Source organism: Osmerus eperlanus, chromosome 21 (genome assembly GCF_963692335.1).
Source record: "Osmerus eperlanus chromosome 21, fOsmEpe2.1, whole genome shotgun sequence".
In the NCBI taxonomy this organism is placed as follows: domain Eukaryota; kingdom Metazoa; phylum Chordata; class Actinopteri; order Osmeriformes; family Osmeridae; genus Osmerus; species Osmerus eperlanus.
In genome coordinates, this window is record NC_085038.1 from 7,616,065 (window position 1) to 7,623,564 (window position 7,500).

Sequence of the window (7,500 nt, forward strand, 5' to 3'; positions counted from 1 at the left end):
CCGCAGCCCAGACAAGCAGCCCTGATGAGACACACACCATCGTCGCTCCATCCTCACCAAATCACAATGCCATGTGTCTCTGTGTGTGGGTGTCTCTGTGTGTGGGTGTGTGTGTGTGTGTGTGTGTACTTTGTGTGTGTGTGTGTGGGTGTGTTGCTGTAATGGTGTAGCCCGGGTTTCATCTGTGTTATCTGTGCAGGGGGGCCAGGTGAAAGGATAGTAAGATCGAAAGACACATCATTTTCTAAAGCGACATTTCAGAGGTCAAGATGAATGACTCATTTTCCTCCAATTAGGGAATGGTGGCTGCCTGTGACGAGAGCCACAGGCCCATTGTGATCATGTCCCCTTTCACAAAGAGGAAAAAGAACTAGGATGTAGAATTGTGGTGCTTCAAAAATATATTGGAGATTCCGTATCATCATATACAGTAGATTCATATAGCAGATATATACAGATATTGGACAGTCAATTATGAGCTGCCTGGTATGTGTGTGTCAGTTTGTCTCTCTTTCTCTCTCGGGGAGGGGAGTGGGGGATGCACAGCAGGCTCATTAAACGCTGATTTATTTATGAGGCCAGCTAACTTTCTGCAATTTCGTGTGTCGCTTGTCTGCCAGGCCACCTGATAACAATTTGAAACTATTTATGATACTGCGTATGCAGTATGTGTCTGGGAACAAACCCCCATCCCTCTCTCTTAGTCTCTTTCCTTCCCTCTTCCCTCCCTTCCTCTCCCTGTCTGAGCTCTCTGGTCTCTCGCTATGACCAAACGATTCACACACACACACACACACATACATACACACACACAGGTATTTCTCTGTGGGTCACGGGGCTGGCGGAGAGACACAGCCTGTTTCCTGTCCAATGTTTTGTCATCTCCATTGCTGGAGAGTCCTCACCACAAAACAGCTAGACTCCACTGAGCTAAGCTAAGCTACGTCGACTCTACCAGGATTAACCCTGTTTGGCTAACGCTACCATGGTTAACCCTGCTTGGCTTACCCACCCTGGCCTTCTGTGGCCTCATGCACCCAGGCTCCCTGGACCCCTACCCGACACAGCTTGCAGGTTCCACAAGCCCTAATGCTGCTTAAGCCCCTGGATCTCCAAATTGAAGTCGTTATTCGCTCAATTGGCTGGCTGCACCCCGTTTCCCTTTCTAGGTCTGTGGCTGGCACGGATGATGGTGGAGACGCACACACAAACACCCTCAGCCCCTTCACACACACAATAAACAGTGGAGGGGAGGGATTTGACACCGTTGGACCAGTTAGGAGGCTGAACCAGACCCATCCGTTTGCTATTGGATTAGATTTGAGTCTTCAAACTAAACTGGCAGGCAGTCAGACCACACAAGGTTGGGGACTGGACTAGCACTGGGATATGGCTGTCGATGGGGTTGTCATAAGGCTGGAATGCAGCTGCTTCGTTGTGCAGCTTTGGCAGGAAGTCCACAGCGAGGGGACTCGAGGGGAACCGTCGGTACATGCCACGGGCCTTCAGGAAGACGACGGGCGACAAGGGTGCAGTAAAACTATGACAGACAGTTGGCACTCCAGGAAGTCCACGCGTGGGTGGAAGGAAGAGAGGGAGGTCCCGATCCTGTGAAGTAGAACGCATGAAAGAGTTCCCTCATGACTATTCCGCAATGACTCCGCCACCCTCTCCACCCTCTCCACCCTCCCTGCTCTCAAACCCACTCAGCCCATTCCTTGGACACTGTCATTAATAAACCCTTCTTGTCTTGTGGTGGTGGGATGTGGTGGTGGTGGTGGAAGTTCCCTCCTATAGAGTGATCTGTTCAACATTAGTAATCCACAGACTCAAACTGGCAGGATCACATGGTTTTGGACACAATATAGACATCAGAGTGTGGCACAGGATCGTGCCTTTCTGTCGCTGACTTAACTCGACTACCATTTTGAAAAGACAATATTTTGTAGCAACACAGTGAGTTGTAGATGCCAGAAGAGCAGTAGTGTCAAAACGACCACTGTCTGACTCCAGGATGGTCTGTCTCAGTGTGTGAGAATTCTCGAGTTTCCCACATCTGACTATTAGGCTAGACAGCTGTCCAAATTGGGCCATTAGAGGTGAATGTGTGTGTTTGTGTGTGTGTTTTTGTGTGTGTGGGGGAGGGGGTTAGGGACGCAGGTGCTCGTTGTGCTGATATTACCCAGGATGCATAGGGTGGGGGCAGGGGGGGGTGGCTCTCAGTGGAGTGCACAGACACACCTGTGATCTCCTGCTAGCAAAACCCCCCCTGCTCCCACAGATTAATACACACTCTGATGAACATGCTAATACTCACACAAACACACACACCAATGAGCACGCAACAGTCAGTGAGGCTAACACGTGATTATGTGCAGGGTTGTAGAGTACTCAGGAATTACACAGTTCAGCACCCATAACTCATTAGGTACCCTGTGCTCTAATCCCTGCAGACTATAACTGACCTGCCTCTAATCCTTCCTAAACTATAAAGAAAACTGATGACAAAACATGTCATATATTGCCAAGGAACATATTGGCATCTATTCTGGAAAATATATATTGAACATTAAACTAATAACATATCAATAGAACATATCAACTGAAAAAGATGCTGATTGATAAAGGGAAACCCTCTGAAAGTAACAAAGCATGCTTTTATTCTGAAAGTCTCAACATTGGTGCAAACTTACCCTCCCTCTAAAGAACAGGGTCCCACCTACCTGTAAATGGATGTCAAGAGAGACCACAGGTACTTCATTTGGTGAACTTATGACTTGAAGTACATGAGTGCACTGAAGCCTTTAACGCACAGCACTCAGCACCACACAGATGGTGAAACCACCCTTCTGTATCCCCAGATGAAACACACTCCGAGAACGACCACATCACTTCGCCTGGAAAACAAACATTTCATTACATTGACTCGACTGCATTAACAGTGGTAGAGCTGGCTCTGTTGTGCACCTTTAAATAGCTCTGGATCAAGCCTGTAATGGTTTTCTGTACATAAAAACACATTCAAGAGCATTCCGAAAGGGGAAAAAGAAAACAATTAAAGACTAATAGAGCTTGAAGCTTTTAGAAGTCTGGAACCCGATAATTTTACGTCCACGTATTTAACATAGTAAAAGCTAAATTCGCTTTAAACAGTGACATGTAAATATGGACGGAAAACTAAGTGCTCTGGCCATGCTAGGAAACAACTTTGACGTGCCTGGTTTATTTCTAGCCGTCCCATTGATGAGTGGGTCTCAAACCCGGGAGTCAGGTGGCTAAGCGGTTAGGGAATCGGGCTAGTAATCAGAAGGTTGCTAGTTCGATTCCCGGCTGTGCCAAAATGATGTTGTGTCCTTGGGCAAGGCACTTTACCCTACATGCCTCGGGGGAATGTCCCTGTACTTACTGTAAGTCACTCTGGATAAGAGCGTCTGCTAAATGACTAAATGTAAATGTAAATTGCAATTTGTGTCACGATTTCATACAAGCTAGGTCTCTCTCTGTCATCTTTCTCTCCTGTATGTTCTCCCTTGCCTCCTCTCCTCCTGTGTGCCTCTCACCCCAGATGGACAATCTGACACTTCTTAAATGAATGATTGACTGAGAGGAGCACTATAAGGACACTGCTACCCTTCAGATATTAACAGTGGCACATAATGGACAAATCCATCAGCCATTGCCCCCTCATTGAGTAGATGTTGATAGAGAGGTTGGGTTACTGATTGGCACGAGTGTATTTGTTCCAATGGAAAGAGACAGTCATCCAGAGCAAGGGTCCCATTCTGAGTGGGCTTGAACCTCGCTAACCAACAGGAAGAGGAGCTGCTCGTATTAAACAATTGATTTGCAGCTCAGGAGGCACTGTGGAACTTTCAAATATTGACCACTGAGTAAATACAATATTGGAGTGCATCAGTATTCAGAGGAGCATCCTGGAGTTGATGAATGCCCCAGGTTCTACTGGAGAGTGACAGTGATTAGACAGAGAGAGAGAGGAGAGAGAGAGAGAGAGAGAGAGAGAGAGAGAGAGAGAGAGAGAGAGAGAGAGAGAGAGAGAGAGAGAGAGAGAGAGAGAGAGAGAGAGAGAAAGAGAGAGAGCTATTAGGCATTAGCGACCTGGCCGTTACGTAAGCCTTCGGGTTCACGCTTTGTAAATAATTGTGTCATTGCACAACAAATTATGCGTGCTCTTTACCTCGTTCCCATGTGGCCTTTTCCACTGTGTTGATTGTTTTCCAATCACCAAATCACGCCTATGACTGATAGACTCATGCAGTCCTTTGGGTAGTTAGGGAGACGAACAGAATGCTACAAATGCATGCCCTGTCATCTTCTTTCATCACTCTTCCCTGATTCTTTCTGTGAAACCCCTCATCTTTACCAATCCCCCTTTCACTCTCGTGCCAATCCTTCTTGCTAGGCTCTCCTCTCCATCCCTCCATTTATGTCCCAAGGAGTCAAACAGTCCATTTGAGAAGCGAGACCTCCCCTCCTCTTCATAGGCCAGATTAATGAGTGACAGCACTGGGCTGTGCTCTGGTTAAGAGGCGGCACCCTTTGACCTCTGCCACCTGTTAATGCCAGTGTGTCCGTCATTAAGACAGGAAGACTGGGGTTATTAATTCTCCACACCTCTCTGGAACAGAGAGCATGGTGAAGAGGGTGGAGGTGGAAGAGAGGACGAGACGAGGAGAGGAGGAGAAGAAAGTCTAACCACGCTCATTGAAAAGTGGTGTTGTTTTATGGATGGATCTTTCTAGAAATGTTGAAGCAAAAGAAAGCAGAAAGATGGAAAGCACAGATGTCCAGTTGGCTAATGCTCATTTGATCTCTTTATCACCATTGAAAGAATAGTAATGAGATTCCGAAAAAATCTTTGTGAGGCAAGAAAAAGGGGGAAGGACACAGAGAGAGAGAGAGTCCGAGAATTAAAAAGGAGAGAAGTGGAAAAACAGAGAGAGAGTGATGACAGAGAGAGAGAGAGAGAGAGAGAGAGAGAGAGAGAGAGAGAGAGAAAGAGAGAGAGAGAGAGAGAGAGAGAGAGAGAGAGAGAGAGAGAGAGAGAGAGAGAGAGAGAGAGAGAGAGAGAGAGAGAGAGAGAGAGAGAGAGAGAGAGAGAGAGAGAGAAAGAAAGAAAGAAAGAGAGACAGAGACAGACAGGGAAAGCACAGCTGGCTGAGCCACACTGCAGACTCAGGGCACCAGCTGCAGACACTTGTGTAGAAACCGCCACCAGGTGCCCAGGATTTCATGCTCCTTCCCTCCTCCAGTGGGCTGGCTCCGCCGCGTGTTGAACCGTTACTGCAGCGTGTTAACACCGGCTGTTCCTCCGCCACTCCTGCGCCACGCCCGCTGGGATTGGAGCCCAAGCCAACCTGCTGGGAGAGGCTGGAACTCGCCAAACCATCCTCAGACCACAGCGGCAGCAGAGGGTCTCTCTCCCTCTCTGACTGAAGAAAGCCTTTGATGACTACCTTGGTTTTGATGAGTACAGGTACACACAACTGTTTGTGCATACCGCCGGCAGGTTGATTTAATCAGGTTACAGTTTACTGTCTGTGTCGGAACAATTTAAAGACAAACCTTTCATCTTCATTGATGTCCTTCACGGACGACCACTTCTTTTATCCTGCATCTCTTTCTCTAGCCATCCCTCCCTGTCTGTCTCTCTCTCTCGCTAACTCGTCCCCTCTGTCTCTCCTTCCCTCTCCCAAACGTTCTTGCCCTCGATCCCTCTCCCCAGCTCTCCCTACCACTCCTCTGTCCTGTCCCATCTCCTCAAGGCTCTCTCTGGGATGCCAACCCTCTCCTCAATCTGACAACTATCTAATCAGGCTCTTTGAAGCCTGGCTGGGGCATAAACACACAAAGGAAGTCTTTAGGACCTGTAATCACAGAGCAGCTTTGCGTTGGGCTGGCCTACTGCAGTCCTTTCCAGACCCAGACAACTGCTAACAATTAGGGCAATTAGTGGCTCCAAGTCACCAGCCAGGGCCGCTGCTTGTTTATAATTTAATCGAACAAAACGTCAAAACAGTGGAGCCTTGAGAGAAACAAGATGCATTGGTGAGATGAAATTCTAACTGCCAGCCTCCTGCCTCAGAGTATTAGAGAGAGTTGGGCTGAGGTGAGTCGCAGAGCGCTGTGCGATGGGAGACGGGACCGAGGTAGACGAGGGAGGGGCTGCAAGAGGGAATGGAGGGATGTTCTTTTTTTTTGTGTGTTTATAGATATTCTGTGTCCACCAGATATTTACGCGGTTCAACCCCCTCTCCTGTCTCCGTTTCTCAACCTCTCGGGAGGAGGTATGTGTAGTAGTATTCTGTAACTTGAGTACGGGGGGCGGGGCTTGGTTCAACACTGCATGGACGGGGGCGGGACGCTTCTACTTGTTCTTCTTTTCAGATTCTCTGACCTCAAAGACCAGGGTGGGGGTCTGCCCTGGCCTCCCTTGGTGCTGCAGCCTTTAGCAGTGGGGCTCCAAACGCTATCTGTCAGCTAATCCCATCAGCAATGACAAAATATGATTACAGAGGCCATATTTATTTACATAATCATTACAACGTTCAACCCTCCTGAACCACACTAACAGGGGCACCAAAACTAGAACTCATGTATCGGACACGCATTCACCACACACAAGAACACATACGGCTTTACTACTTTATACACACACAGGCCACATCCTCTGAGATTGGCATGAGAGTGTACAAGTACAGACTATGTATGTATGTAAACCCATATACCCACAGACAAACACTGAGGCTGGGAGGCAGCCCAGGTGGAGGCCAGGGTATGGAGGGCATTATTCTATTAGTCCTGCTGTTGGAGATGAGCTCTAACTGGATTAGTTAAGGGGGGGGGCTAGGTAGTGTGTGAAATGAGGTTAGTGCACATGGGCAGGGCAGGCCGGCGTAATGAGCCCACCGTCCAGGGAGCTGAATTTGGCCCCGTGCCAACCCCGCTTCGCGATTCCTATTTATTAATTTATTTCGGCATTATTTCCACCAAACGAATAAAAAGGTTGCAGTATTGCCATGGGAGACTGAGCACTGTGGAGGGACCCTTGCATTCCCAGTCACATTTCGACAAACACCTTCTGGTTTGGCATTTTCCGTGATTCATTACAACGGACATTCTGTCTCTTTCTTTTCTTCTTTCTTTCTATTTTCTCAGTGCATCTTTCTTCGGAGTTGGCCTCGTCTATCTTCCCGGGTTGCCTTGCATCAGAGCTTGAATCTTCACAACAGATAACGCCAGTAATTTCATTAATTATACACCAATATGCTTCTGGGAGCCTCCAGAGGCAACTTACCCAACACTGGCATCTGGTCTGCTCAAACACAGCTAGGGAGAGAGGGAGCGAGGGAGCGAGGGAGGAAAGAGGAGAGAAAAGGAGGAGGGAGGAGATAGCAAGGACAACTACAACTTAACCGGGTGTAATACGTAGGTAGTAGGGGTGAGTTCTCTGTGTGTGTGTTTGTATTTTGGGAGGGAGGG